We start from the raw sequence: 15110 nt of genomic DNA, 5'->3' as shown, positions 1-15110 counted from the left end.
CGCTCTGGCGCTTGGCGGAGGGGATTCGAGAGGCTCAGAAAGTCCTAAGTCAGGGGCCCGGAGGGAGCCTGGGGAGGGGTGTGCATTTAATCCAAACTTCTGAGGAATTCTCAACTCGGGGTCTCTAACACTCAAAATCTCAGAACAGGGAAGCGCCTTGCTTAGAAGGACTCTTGGTGGTCACTGGGCCCGCCCCATGAGCTCCCAGCAGCCTCCAACCCCTGCTTGAACACCCCCAGGGACGGGCAGCTCCCTCTGCAATTGGTGGCAGCCCCTGCCCTCGTGGGACAGCTCTCGCTGAACATGTCTTCTCCACAGAGCCAAGTGCCCTGCGCCTCCCTGTGGCCCCTACAGTCTGGAGACAGCAGCCAAGGCCCCCTGGGTCCTCTTCCTTCCAGACAGGGAGCGTGAGGCAGGCATGGGTGTGAGGCAGGGGTGGGGAGGTGAGAGGCCCAGATCAGGCCATGAGGGCTGGGCAGGAAGTCCAGCCCCAGCTGCCACCTATATGTGGCCCCCACTAAGTCCCTGCGCCTCTCCGAGCCCCATTTCCTCAACTGGAGATGGGAGAGGGCAGCTGACGGGTTGACAGGCCCCTGGCTCCTTCCACTCGGCCACTGCGAGGGGCTGTGGGAACGTCGGGTGACCTTTGGCTGCCCTCATCTCCCTGGGGGTCACTACGCCAGGGGCGCCTTCCAAGCCCTGATGAACAGCTGCGGTGCACCTGGAGGGCAGATGCCAGCTCCTCCTCAGCCCCACTGGATCCTGCATGTGTGTGAATATGAGTGTGCACCTGCGGGCATGTGTGCGGATGCATGTGCACGTGTGTGTGTGTGTGTGTGTGTGTGTGTGTGTGCACCTATATACGAGGGTGCACCGGGAGCGAGGGAAGCACAAACGGTGGGTGGGGGACCGGCTGCACCTAGCGCCCATGGCCCTGAGTGGTACACTTCAGAGCAGGACCTCAGCAGGACTGAGGGGCTGTGGGCTTGGCCAGCAGAGAGCCGGTCCTCCACAGAGAGGCTGACCCGTGGGGAGGCGTGAGTCTGTCTTGGGAGGGTGCAGGAGCGAGGGCACCTGCTGAGAGCAAAGGAAGCCTGGTGTCAGTGTTGGGCAGAGGGGAGAGCGGAGGGGTCCAGCCTGGTACTGGCCATCGGCCCACACTCTGCCTCCCAGGGCCACCTCGGGGCCGAGCTTGACATTTCCTAACAGACTCAGACTGGGAGGAGGTCAGACCACGGGAGGGGATCTGGGAACGATTTGGTAATTAAGCAAGAGGCCTTGACAAGCAACCTCTGTGGGGTCCATTAGGGGGCCCTGGGGAGGCCTGCGGTGAGGCCGGCCACCTGCCAACCCTCCAATGCCCCCCCCACTGCCCTCTTGCCCACCCCCTGCCATCCCCCGATAGTCCTTCTACAGGCCCCTGCCAGTACCCCTCAGGTCCCTGCTGGGCCCTCCCGCATTACCCGCCCCCAGCAGACTAACAGCTCCGACTGAACAAGGGGGCCCATAGCCCTCTTCAGCCTCACTTACCTTGGATGGACTCCTCCACGGTTCTGTGAAGCTGGCCCCCCCACGACCAGAGAGGGCAGCACTTGGTCCAAGGCCACACAGTTGAGGCCGTGAAGAGCTTGGCTCGGGCAGCTCCCTCCGTGTCGCCACTGCGATGTGGGTCAGGGTCCCACAAACTCCGAGCAGGCAGGGCTCCTAGAGATGGCAAGGCTCCCCCCGCCCCGCCTGGCCCCATCTCACAGCCAGTCCTTGGGCCTCAGAGCCAGGCCTCCAGAGGCGTGAGGGGTGCTGCGGGAGCAGCCTGCTCTGCCCCTTGCGGAGAGGCCAGGGTCCTGGAGAAACTCGGGCTACAGAGAAAACCCTGGGGACCCACAGCCAGGATAGGAGAGGCCCTGAGGAACAAGCAGGTGTTGGGTATCAGCCTCTTATTGCCCTCAGCTGTGGAAGGGAAGAGGAATCAGGTGTGGGGCAGACATCATCCCCACCCTCCTGGAACTCTAGAATCCTGGAAGGACCCACACTGTGCCGGGGGCATACCTTGGCCTCATCTTCCTAAGGATGGAAAAGAGAAGCATGGGCTACATGATCCTCCCCTCCCGGCATCCAGAGAGCACCCTCAGTTCACGGTGCCCCCAGCTGGTGACGGCTGGCAGGAACTTGAGCAGGGCTTACCCTGTGATCATCAGGCTTTACACCTGTGAGCTAGAGCTATTGTATTATTGATGATTGCTAATGGTAGGCCAAGTCCTTCGCTGAACCTTCAGTAGCCTATACTCATATAAACCCTGTATGTCCGAACAAGATTAGTAACAAGCGTCCCATCCGTCAGCTGAGGCTCAGACAGGTTTGGAGACTTGCCCCGTTTAGCAGGCGGCAGAGCCAGCGTCAGTCATATACATATTGATATATATATTGATGCTGCTTCCCACATGTGGCCTGCCCCACGCCGAGGGACCGCCCAACTGGAAATGGGGTGTGGAGTGGGCAGGTGGCTTCTGAGCAGGTATGGTGGTTCCCAAGTCCAAGGCATGTGTGGAGAACAACGGGGTGACACATGGCAGGGGTGGCAGGCGGGGTGCCGGGACAAGTCAGCAGGCCCACTGCCATGGCCTTGAATGCAGTCTGGGAAGTGCATTTTACTTCGTCACCAGCCGCTCCTTGAGGGCCTGGTGCCTCGTTGGTGCCACTGCAGCTCAGAGCCCCGCACAGGACAGGTGGTCCTTGAATCCCCAAGGTGTGTCAAGCAAGGGCCACTTGTCCTCCACAGGGCCCGTGGGAAGCCACGAGGCCTCCTCCGAAAAGTCCCCCAGCCCACTTCTGAGTAAAAGAAACTTTGGATGGCTCTTGGGCTGGCGACTCACCAGTGGGGGTGAGTGGGCGCGGGGCAGTCAGGGTTGAGGAGGGGTCTTCCCTCTGTCTGCCTGCCTTTGCTCCCATGCCAGCTCCAAAACAATTCCAGACCGGCACAGCCGGGAGCTTTCAGCACGTTGGGCAGGGAGGGGGCAAGGCGGGGAGAGGGCGGCCCCCAGCTGTGAGGCTGGCCCTCCCCACTCCCCTGCTTCTGGCCCTACTCGCCCTCCACACCCTCCAGTGGACCGGCCTGAGTCTCACCCAGATCTTCAGGCAGCAGGACTTGAGTATTTCCAACCCTTCATCTGGTGGCCAGATCCTTCAGCCCTGTGGGGTCCTCCCCTTTCTCCTGAACCCCCTTGCTGGCCCAGGGCAAACACGACTCCCCTGCTGTTGTGTGCCTGGCATTCGGAGCCCTGGGCTGGGCGGCCACATCCGGAGCCAAGAACCACAGGAGCAGGGGCCTGGGATGCGCTCACCCACGGAGGAGCTGTTGAATCTGTCTGTGCCCCCCTCGTCGGGGTGTCAGAGTGATTTATGGGCAGATGCTGGGAGGACAGGCTGGAGGAAAATAAGCAGTCTCAGGGCATGTTCCACCCCTCTCCTCACCGGCCGCCAGCCTGCCACAGATTCAGGAGAAAGGGAAAGGGCTTCAGTGCTTTGTGACCTCGGGCAGGTCTCTTTTTTTCCTTGGCCTCTGCTGCCTTTGAAATGGGACTGAAGACCAGTCTCAAATCACAGAATTACCAGGAGGATCAAGTGAGAAGCTGGATGTCAGGCAACTACCTCAGAGCCTAGCATGGGACGGGTCATAGTGCGCCCTTGCTCACAAGCATGCCGTGGCTCCCGTGCTCCCTCAGCCTGACTTCCTCTCTGGCCACATCCCCCTGGCTCTTTCCACTCCAGCCCCCCCGGCCCCAGGGCCCCGCTGCCTGGAACACTCGTTCCCATGACCATGTGGCTTGCTCCCTCACCCCTACCCTCATTGTAAGGTCTTCCTGGACAACCTAAATAAAATAGAATCTTCCTCTCCATCAACACCAACTGTCCCCTCCTCGTCAGGCTGTTTTATTAACTGTCTCCTTAATATTAGCCATCACTTGATTTTTTTCAAAAAGATTTATTTGTTTTTTGTCATTCTCCCCAACTAGAATGTCAGTTCCACGAGGGTAGAGGTTTTGCCTCTTGCATACTCAAGAATCCCTGGAACACTGCCTGAACAAAGTAGATGCTCAGTAAACGTGGATGGGGCAGGAGGAGGGGAGGAGGGAGGTAGGACTCTGGAAGAGGCAAGGTGCAGGTTGGAGAAGCCAGGGGATCATCCTGGGGGACCTGGGCCTGGAATGAACGTTTGGCATCTGCCAGATGGCAGGGGAAGGCTCTCTGATCCGGGCCACAACTGAACGCCTGACAGGCATGAACATGAACATGAACACAGGAAATCCAGGAGGCCGGATGGCTGGAGAGGAGATTGGAGCAGGCCGGGAGGAGGTACAGGGCAGGTTGGGCCTGACAGTGGGGAGCTGTGTATGGCAGAATTGAAAAATAACAGTGTATTCTCCACATAATTTTTTAAAGATAAGGGGTAGTTTAAAAGAAAGGATGCAGGAGAGGGCTTAACTAAAATCCCTTAGAGTAGGAAGTAAACTTATCAACCACATAGTAACCTATATAATGACTGTGATTAAGATGAGGTTTAGCTCTGAACTTCCTGTTAACCGCAGCAATAAAGGAAATAACGATTAGTTAAATACTTCGCATTGTCTCAACAAAAATAGCACAGCAGTTCAGGAGAGACTAAGTTCAGGAGTAATTTAGCCGGTGGCTGAGCTGGCGGAGGGAAGAGGGGAAGGAGCCGGAGAGAGTCAGGTGCCGTCACTTACCCACCACATTTCACACTCAGCAGCGGGTCCTGTGTTATCACATTTCAGCAATATTCGGGAAGACGGGAACTCAGAGGCGAGATGTCACTGGCCGAGGAGCTGCTGGATTCAAACTGGGGACTATGGGACTTTGAAGGCTGAGGGGAGGGGTAACGAGGGAGAGGCACTCAGGGCTGAGGGCGGGTGGGGGGAGTGGGGTTGGTGGACAGCAGTGTGGAGACAGGAGAAGGGCATCTGTGTAGGAGGCTTCTGGGGGGGAGGCTGTCCTGCTCCAGGGTGGCGGCAGCTGCTCCTAGGGTCCTCTGGAGCCCCGGTACAGCTGGGGCTGGAGGACTCCCAGCTGCAGATGCTCTGAAGCCTCTAAACCGTGGGGAGGGGAGAAGGATGGGAAAGGGGGAGCATGACACACACTCCTCTGGACCTGGGAGCCTCACTTCTTCCGTGGAGGAGCTGATGCGGCTGCCCTGCAGGTGCCTGTTCCCGCTGGCAAGGCGCGTTTATAACAGCCTCCTACAGCGCCCGCCTCCTCTGCTCCGAAGCCCCCAGGCCTCCCTGCTGCCCTCAGGATCCAGCCTGGTGTTCAGACAGTACAACGCGCAGCACGGCTTCTTTTTTTTTTTTTTTTTTTTTTGCGGTACGCGGGCCTCTCACTGTTGCGGCCTCTCTCATTGCGGAGCACAGGCTCCGGACACGCAGGCTCAGCGGCCATGGCTCACGGGCCCAGCCGCTCCGCGGCATGTGGGATCCTCCCGGACCGGGGCACGAACCCGTGTCCCCTGCATCGGCAGGCGGACTCTCAACCACTGCGCCACCGGGGAAGCCCAGCACAGCTTCTCTGAGTGCAAACCTTGGCTCTCCAGTTCCTCGCTGTGTCACCCTGAGCAACTTACTATATAGCTCCCTGGGCTGCTTCAGCTCCTTCATTTGGGAAGCAGGGATGCCAATAGTATCTGCTTGGAGGTTTAAGTAAAATGGTTGGTGTATGTAAAGGGTTTGGCACATGTCTGGCACAGGGCAAGTACACCAAAAGCGTTAACGGGAGTGACTTTAACTACACTGCCTTCCTCCTCGACCCACCATTCCCATCCCCAGCAGGACCAGCTTCATGGTTGGTCGCTGCTAACCTCTCAAGGCTTCCCTTCCTGCCCCTCTCCTGTCAGACTGGACCACTTATGTGTCTGAAACTGATCCACTCATTGTCCAGAACTGCCCTGAGGGCCTCTCTGAACAGGTCCTGGGTTGAGTTTTGGGGACACAGGTGACCTAGACCCCTGCCCAGTCTGTGTCCAGCCCCCTGAAAAGCCCAGGGGCTATTGGGGCCTGATGGAGGCCCTGACCCAGTCAGAGGATCAAGAAAGGCTTCCTGGGGGTGGTGAGACTTTGGCTGACTCTTAAAGGACATCCAACCAGATGCATCCATCTGTCCAGCCATCGATCAAACCATCTATCCATCCATCCATGGGAGCATTGATTTTTCCAGATATCAATTTGTTCAGGCGCTCACCTTCCCATCCATCTGGGTGTACCCACCCATTATTAATGGGTAATTTGGAGAAACTAAGCACAAACTCTCCAGCCCAGCAATTTGTCTTTGAAACCAGAGAAGATGACAGAAGTCATGTGGTCCAGGGCTTGGCCTCAAGAAGTGATCATTGAGAACCAGGAGGAGATGAGCCCCTCCCCAAACCTTCCCCCTCTCCCTAGCTTGGCCCCTTCCGAAATCTGTAGGCTGTCTGGATGATCACAGGGCAGGTGAGAGGTTGGAAGAGAGTCGGACCCCATGGGGAGTAATCAGGGGGCCGGGCCTGGCTGTGTTCACCAGAGCAGGGTCAGCTGGGGAGGGTAGGGTGAATCTGGTTACAGGAGGAAAGGGCTGGGAGAGGGGGCGGGAGAGGGGTGTCAGAGGCCAGGTCAGAGGGGCCTCCATGCCAGGCTGAGGATCTAGGACTTACCCTGCAGGCAATGGGGAGCCACGGAGGGTGTTATACAGGAGAGTGAAGACGTAGGATGTGCATGCTAGAGCAGTGGCTCTTAGTCTCTAGCACCAGAACCACTGGAGGGTTTGCTAAAGACACGCTTTGCTGGGCCCCATGCCCAGAGTACTGATTCTGTCTAGCTGGGGCGGGGGCCTGAGAATCTGCATCTCTAACACAGGGGATGAGGAATGATGGGGCTTCACAATCATGGAGCTGGGAACCCAGAGGGGCTCAGCACTGGGGGACGATGAGGGGAGGGTAAGTCTGAGGCTCCCAGTGGACCGGCAAGAATCCAGATCTGGGCTTCACACTGTAGTCAGCTTGAGGCCTGTGGGGACAGGGGTGAGGGCAAGGGTCTGGCTGAAGAGGAAAAGGGGAGGAGCCTGGGGCAAGCCTGGTCTCTGCCCAGCCCTGGGGGGAGGCCTCCCTCCTCGGGCAGGCTGATCTGAGCCCTAGCTCTGCAGCAATGGCTCCCCAGGCACGGGACCAGGACTCTGCAGTCAGACCCGGACCTGAGTCCAGAGGCCTACCGCCCTCCATGACCCTGGGCAGCCACACCCCTCTGAGCTCAGGTTTGCCACCTAAAATGGCGATAACATTCCCTACCTTACAGAGCTATTAAGAGGTGCTGGGGGATATGAAAGCCCTGTGTGAACTGTACCCCCCGTAGATGCGTGAGCTGCTGTCATTATTGTTAGTATTGCTGCTACTATCTCAGGAAACATTAGCGGGAAGAGATGATGCCTTAACCCAGAGGAGTAATGAATGACAGCACTTCAGGCAAGGCTTTTGGAAAAAAATATTTGCAATGGGGGCCCTAGGATATGGTGGGGAGCTCATGCCCCTCTGTGGTGTGGCTCCTGGCATGGGGCCTGGCGAAGGGCCACCGGGCCAGGATCTGAGCTCTGCTCCCTTCCGCAAAGACTAAATATTTGAGTTTGTCCTTTCCGGGCCTGGCGGGACCCAGGACCTCCTCTGTGTGGCCGCTCTGGCTTCCGGGCCTGTGCAGAGAGAGGGAGGACTCTGCCTTCGGGGGGGCAAGGCGGGCAGGGTGGCTGAGATGGATCACAACAGGCCCTGCTCAGCCCAGGCCCCATCAAAGGCCAGAGCGCGGCTAGGGAATCTGCCTCTGACACAGTGGGACCAGGCGCAGCCCTGCCCCTCTGGGCCTCAGTCTCCCCATCTGTAGAGTGGGGGCGGGGGCAGGAGGGCTGGACAGGCTGACTTCCAAGGCCCCTCTGTCTCTCTAGTGACCACGGCCTATCTGAACCCCACCCCCAACAGGGCACATGCCGCTGAGCATACCTCATTGAGCAGCTGCGAAGGGCACCAGGGCAATCTCTCTGAGCAGGGAGCTGGGAAGACCCAGTGACAGCACAGATGGAGGTCCTGTACCAAGGACGGAAGGTCTTGGAGGGCCTCTATTTACCAGGGTGGCATTTTGGTGGGGGAGGGTCAGGCTTACATGAAACATCTCCAAATGCCACTCCTCCCCTCGGCCAAATCATAAAAACCGGCCGTTTGTAAACACTTGCTCTGCCCAGAACTGTAGCCAGTGCTGAGCAGGAGGCCAGGCTTACTGTTCCCCAAGGAGTGGGGGACCCATTATGGGACCAGCTTCCAGGGTGGAGTCGGGTCTGAAGAGCCAGGTGTCAAATCCCAGCACCACGATCTTCACGGCAAACATCGTCTCTGCCACGGGCTGTCCACGCCCTTGACCTCACCGACTCCTCTCAGCATCCCCTAGAGGGGGCGACTATGATTGTCCCCATTTTTACTGATGAAGAAACCGAGGCACACAAGGTGACCCAGGTCCCCCGGGAATGAAATGATGGGGCTGAGACTTGGCCTGGCTCTAGTGTCGCCACCAAGGAAGTTGTTTCTATGGTAACAATGGTGTGACGACTCCCAGGGCTCCGTGAGAGGTGAGGCTGTAGGGATACGTGGGTGCTGCAGCACCCAGTGTGTGGGAGGCCCACAGTGGGTGCTGGTTGTGTGCGCTTTCCCTCTGTAGGGCTCAGTCTAGGTTTCCGTATTCTAAGGGGTGGGAGTCTGTGGATCTGATTCTAAACCACCATGCCTTCTGGTGGCGCCCTGTCCAGGCCCCCCAGTAGCCAGGTCCTAGGGCCCAGGGTGTGAGGCTCTGAGTTCCGCAACTTCCATCTCAAACTCTCCATGAGTCCGGGTCCTCAGAGAGCTCTGGGGGATGACCCCCAAGGCACACGCACTGGGTGCTGGGCAGTCCCAGCACCCAGTAGCTGCTCAGGAGACATGAGCATGAGCGAGGTGGGGTGGGAGCACACTTAGTGCAGGCCAGGAGAGCCACTGGGCGTCGAGAGCCCTTAAGGAACTATAGGACTGCTCGTCTGTAGCATGGGGTTAACCTGGAGGAGGGTGGAGTCTGGCCGCCTCTCTGGGTGCCCACCAGTCACCAGGTGGGCAGCGTCCTCCAAAAGGCACACGTCTCTGTGTGCCAGGCAGGCATCACCCACCTACAGCCTGACCTGAGCCCCAGCCTCAGACCTTGGGGGACCTGCCTGACCGTCTGATGTGGGTCCCCCACCCCATCAGACCTTGTTCTCCTGCTCTGTGTCTGGGTCAGGCCTGGTTTAGGGTCTGGGGAGAGAGTGGGAACAAGATGTTGACCCCAAGGGGGTGCTGTGTGGAGCTGGGGCTGGGGGACTAGATGGTCGGGAAGGGCCCTCCCAGAGACCTGCAGTTTCCTGGGGGAGGATGAGGGGTTCCAGGGTTTCATCAAGGATCTGGGCAAACCCTCCCTCTCCCCAGACTGTCTCAGCTGTCAAAGGAACAGCGCGTGAGGGTGGAGCTGGGATTCACTCCTGTGTGGCCCTCCCCACAGACTCCTGGGTGGCTGCCCACCGCCCCCCAAAGAGTTGGGCTTTCCCGTAAACCCCAAGGCCCCTGAGAGTGTGTCTCCTGAAGGAAGAGACCCTGCCCTCCCCACCTCTGTGCGGTGCTGTCCCCTGACTGGGTGTCCTCCAGTCCATGTGGCCACTGCTCCTTGTCCTTGCAGATCCAGCGCAGGGCCAAGGAGGAGGGCTGGGAGGGCCACCCTGATTCCCTCCTCACCCCCTGGTCCCGGAGTCCTGGCCCACTTTGCCCCTTCCCCGACGCCCCTGGTCATGTCTGAGGACTTGAAGGGCTGGAGCCATATTAGTCTCAGCTCTGGTTCCCCAGGGCCCAGCAGAGCCTGGCTCAATGCGGTGCTTCGTGGAGGTTTGTTGACTGACTAAGTGATTGAATTATGATTTAAGAACAATGGCTACCAATGAATAACTCTATCTATCTGCCAAGTGCTTGATGTCCATTATCTAGTTTGAGCCTCACAACAATCCAAAGAGGTGGGTGTTGTTATTCATGCTACTTTACAGATGAACAAACGGAGACTCTTTAAGCTTAAGTAGCTTATCCCAGGCCACACAGCCAGTGAGGGCAGAGACAGGAATCAGTCAGATCTGGCCGACAAAGCGTGCTAACCACAGCGGTGTTCCCTGCCCCTCCAGTGGCAGAGTCTGCCTTCCGAGGGTTCCCTCATCCCTGGCAGGTGAGCCGGAACTGGTTTTCCTGTGTCCCCAGCACTCAGCACAGCCCAGGGCACAGAGTGCAAGCCCAGGGAAGCTTCAGGGAGGAAAGATGGAGTGCGTAATAGGGACCACTGGCCAAGCCCTGGCTGGATGATCCAGCCCGGTGTGGTGCTCAGTGTTTTACCCTGAGAGGTCGGGAGAGGCCTGGGTTCACCTCCATTTTCAGCTGAGGAAATGGAGTCTTGGGATCTGAAACTTGTCCAAGGTCACTCAGCTTGTAAGGGGCAGTGACAGGGATAAACCCCTGGCTCTGTGACTCTAACGGGCCACGCCCCTACCTGCTACACCATGCAGCATCCCTGCAGAGTTTGCGCATTTCATGTGTGCTCTGGAGAGACAGAGAGGGTAGTGCGGTGTCTCTGGTGTGTCAGGGTATATGTGTGTCAGGTGGAAGGTAAGCTCTGTGTGTGCAAGAGGTAGTGGGTGTCTGTTTTCTTTTGCTCCAGAAATGGATTTAGACCCAGCCTGGGCTTTGCTGGGACAGGGAGTGTGGAGGGCAGTCATCCACGCCCCATTCCTGAGGACAGGCAGGTCCCCATTCCTGGGTGTGTGTGTGTGTGACAATGGGTCTCTGTTTGTGGGGACAGGAGCCATCGGGGGCAGCAGAAAGGAAGGACAGCAATTCCCAGGAGGGCAATGGTCCCCAAACTGACACCCAAGGAGCAGGGGGGCTGCTGGTGGATGTCACCTGGAGCACCGAGAATGAGCCCATCACAGACCTGCGGGGAAACCACCCAGACGAGCGGCCTGTCCCAGGAGGTGGTCAGATGGTGACCAGGCTGCCCGTCCTTTCACCCAGAAATGTCCAGGGCAATGCTGAGTAGAACCAGGGTCTGCAGCAAGCAGGATTCCTACCCCGCTGGGGTCAGAAGTGAGGACACTTCTTGGGGGAGGAGAAATGGGGTGGGGTGGGGGAGGAACGATGTAAAACTAGAAAAACCACCATGATGCTCCCACTTCAGGTGGAGGAAAGCAAATCCCATACAGTTTGGGATTCTTCAGATTCTAGATACGCTAGACACTTAGTGGCCTCCAGTCTTGGGTCCTGAACTCCCAGGACTGTGGAATGGCCTGGATGGAGTTTCAGAATCTAAGAAAAGTGAACCACAATCATGAGTCAGAAGGCGCCTTCAAACGCAGCCTAAGAGGCTGCTGTCCCGGCGCCTCTCAGCCAGCTTCCCGCTCCACAGCCCCCTCGGGACGGCAAGCTTCTATGGATGCAAAGATGCTGGAGACGTGAAATAAACACTGGGCTCTAACTGCAGCCATGCCCCTGTCCAGGAGCACTGGGGTCTGGGCCTCTCACAAGCCCCATCCCCACTGCCAGCCTGTCTGGGACGGTTGTGTGATCTGCCATCTCCTTGCGCTCTGCCCCTGCCCCAACCCTTCAGCGCCCCCGTCCGGGGCCCCGAGGGAGCCCAGCAGGTGAGGCAATGGGGACCAAGGGTCCCATAAGGAGAGTCTTCAGCAGCCACAGGTCTGGGGAGCCGAGCGGATGTTGCTTTGGTCTACGGGAGCAAAGGGACCTGTTAAACGTGGAGCTGTTAAATCGCTCTGCCTGAAGCCAGCCATCTCTGAGGGTGGGCGGGGGCCTGGTGGGCAGGTGGTGCACAGACCAGCTGGCAGCTAGCACCTGGTGGGGTGGTCTTAGACACCTAGCTCCGACGTTCCCACCTGGGGCCAGGGGGAGCCTGGGTTGGACCTGTGCTGCCACACCCCACTTCTTGGCCTCCTCCAAGCAAACCCTGCAGACCCTCCCCTTCGCCGCCTCCTCCATCTCCTGAAATCCTACTCACCTTCCAGACCCAGTGCACGTGGCACCTCCTCTGAGTAGTCTTTCAGACTTTCCACTCCTTACCCCGACACCCTGAGAGAAGTGGGCTTTCCCGCCCCCCAGTCCCCAAAGCCCCCAGGATTCTGCCGGTCATCTGACTTCAGCCATCTCTTCTGCACTAACTGGGAGCCGGGGGCCCACTGAAGGGGGACACGTGTGCTTCACCCCCTCACCTCAACACACAGGCGGCTCCTGGGGGTCCAGGCACCCAGCTGACGGTGAGCTCCTCAGCCGGGGAGGACAGGGCAGGACATGTTGGCTGATCTATGGCCCGATGGCCATGGGGATGAGGCACCTGACATCTGTGCCTGGACCACAGTCCCCAGTCCCTGCGACAGATGTCAAGAACCGCTCAGTCTTGCCTTGTTCTCTTTCCCTCTGTGTGACACCCTGTCCTGCCACTCCAATGGCTCAGAATCAGCTATTCACTCAGCCGGAGGCCGCCTGCATCCCTGGAATGCCCATCATGGACTTGGAGCTGGGCAGCCTAGGGCTTGAATCATTGCTCTGCCCCTTATGGCTCTGTGACCTTGGGCCATCGCTTCTCTCTCTGCACCTCAGTTTCCTCATCAATAAAACACAGATGCTGGACACTACCCCTCAGAATCGTTTGAGAATTAAATGAGACAACCACTGCAGAGGCCCAGAGAGGGCCAGTGGCTGCCTTGAGTCACACAGCAAGAGAGCAGAAAAGATGCTGGACTTCCTGTTTCCCAGCCCCAAACTCCCCCTTGCCCCAGCCAGCCCCTCTTGGGTCTGGGGTCCCATGCTGGGGCCTGCATCCTGCTGGAGGTCTGGTCTGTGTAACCTGGCAGCTGGTCTCCATGAGCTCAGGAAAAATAGACCGTCAGGCCGCTCAGGCTGGGCCCAGTCCCTGCTTCGCTGGCCTGACCTGGCCTCCCCGGGGGGCCTTATCTGCCCATTCTCTCCTTTCCCACCAGGCTAATCTCTCCCTCTTTTCAAGAGTTCCTGTTTCCTTTCTGCCGCCTTCTTGTCTCTCTCCCCAGGCCCTGTCTCTCCCGTGTCTCCAGCTGGCCTCCCACACTTGGTCCAGGAGCCTCCTCAAAGCGGCTGGTACTATCATCCCTGGGGAGTTTCCATCTCTAGGGCTTTCCCAGTCTGGGACTGCCGCCCCCGTAGGACGGAGGGAGAAGGAGTGTGGCTCAGGTCAGGAATCCTGCGGGTGACAAGCGTTTTGACACCCACAGATCAATACCTGGGCCTTTTGAATTCTTTGGGTTTGCTACTGGCTCGGGGGGCCTCTACAGGGCTTCCAGTGCAATGGTTTGAGGATATTGACTCCAAAAGTCCAAGGTACCAAGGTTTTATGGCTCTGAATCTCTGAACACAGTGAGATCCTGGGACACTAAGAGCTCCGAGTTTCTGGGATTCACACCAGTGAGGGTCCACCCCGCCACACCTGAGTAAGGGCCTGGCTTAGCCGAATGCTTAGAGCCCCGACCTTGCCAGGGAGGAACAGCCCAGGGAGCAGCTCTCCATGGCCCCTGGGTTGCCCACCCCCTGACCAGCCGGAAAGGTACAGAGCTTCCCTGCAGGCCTGGCACTGGCCAGCGGCAGGCCCACTGAGTCAGGGGCCCAGTTGGGTCTCCTGTCCTGAGCCAGAAACAGCCTTCAGTCTTCCACATGCTCTCCCCGTGCTTAGCCAGAGTGAGGACGTGTGAGAAGGGGTTTGGTGTCAGACACACCTGGGCTCCCAGCCCTGCACTGCTATGAACTTACTGTGAGATCTGGCCCAAGTGGCCTCCCTTCTCAGAGCCTCACTTTTCTGACCTGTTGGATGGAGATAACAACACCCACCTGGGCCTGCTGTGAAGCTGACTCTGGACAATGTGTTTGGAATAGCACATAGTAGGGGCACAATAACAGGTAGCAGTTACATTATTATGACCACCTTTTCTGAGAGGCATTCTGGGGCCTTGGTCTGGTTTCCCCATTTGCTTGTCCTGGTTAAGGTCCGAATGACACCCCAAAATCCAACATTTCCAAGACATGTACTCAGCCCCTAGGGTGACTCTGCTGGACCCTGGAGCCCCATGGGTGAATTGGGCTGGTCCCAGTCCATGAGGAGGCCCCGGACTGGGCAGTGTTGGGGGGGAGGGTGAGGCAGACACAGACACAACACAAACCTCTATAGCACCTTGGCTCAGTGCAAAGTGGGAGAGGAACACAGAGGTCGTGGGAACCCAGAAGAGGCCACTGGCCCAGGCCGGGGGTGGTCAGGGAAGACTTCCTGGAGGAGGGGACCATTTACTTGGGCCTTGGAGGAAGAGTGGGCCACTGTGAGCATGAGTGTGATGGCTGCTTTAAAGGTTCAAAGGGTTGTATAGAGCTTGAGGGCATCGGGAAAGGCTTTGTAGAGATGGCTCTGAAGGCTGAGTGGGATTCCAACACGGAAAATGACATTCCAGGCCTGCTGTGAAAGAACAACAGATGCCCAAAGGGAGGTTGAATAGAGAGGGTGCCTGGGAAGTTGCAGGAAATGTGGCTGGAAGAGTCACCTGGGGCCTGGGGGAGGGGACTTGTATGCTAGGCCAGGGAACTGGGGATTGGTCTTATGGGCCATGGGAGCCAATGTGGAGCAGGGGCGGCCCTGAACCTGGGAGAGCACACACTCCAGGCGCTTGTTCAACAGAGGCTGAGCTTTCTGCAGAGATGCTGGTGGGAGGCCCGCCCTGCAATGCCCCACCACCGGCCCTCGGCCTCTTATCAGTTCTGTGACCACAGGAAAGGCCCTTCCCATCTTGGAATTTCCTCATCTGCAAAACAGATTGAGAGACCAGAAGACTAACCTCGAGCGAGGTTCCTTCCAGCCTCTGATTCTGTGACTCTGGCCACACAGCCCTTCCTCTTCCCACCCTGGGATTGGTCCAGCCTCTGTGGGCGTGTCCACACCATCCCACCCTGGATCTGCCCCCACCATCCCAGGTTGTGT

Source organism: Tursiops truncatus, chromosome 8 (genome assembly GCF_011762595.2).
Source record: "Tursiops truncatus isolate mTurTru1 chromosome 8, mTurTru1.mat.Y, whole genome shotgun sequence".
Lineage (NCBI taxonomy): Eukaryota > Metazoa > Chordata > Mammalia > Artiodactyla > Delphinidae > Tursiops > Tursiops truncatus.
The sequence above is the reverse complement of the archived record's forward strand: the minus strand, read 5'-3'. Positions refer to the sequence as shown.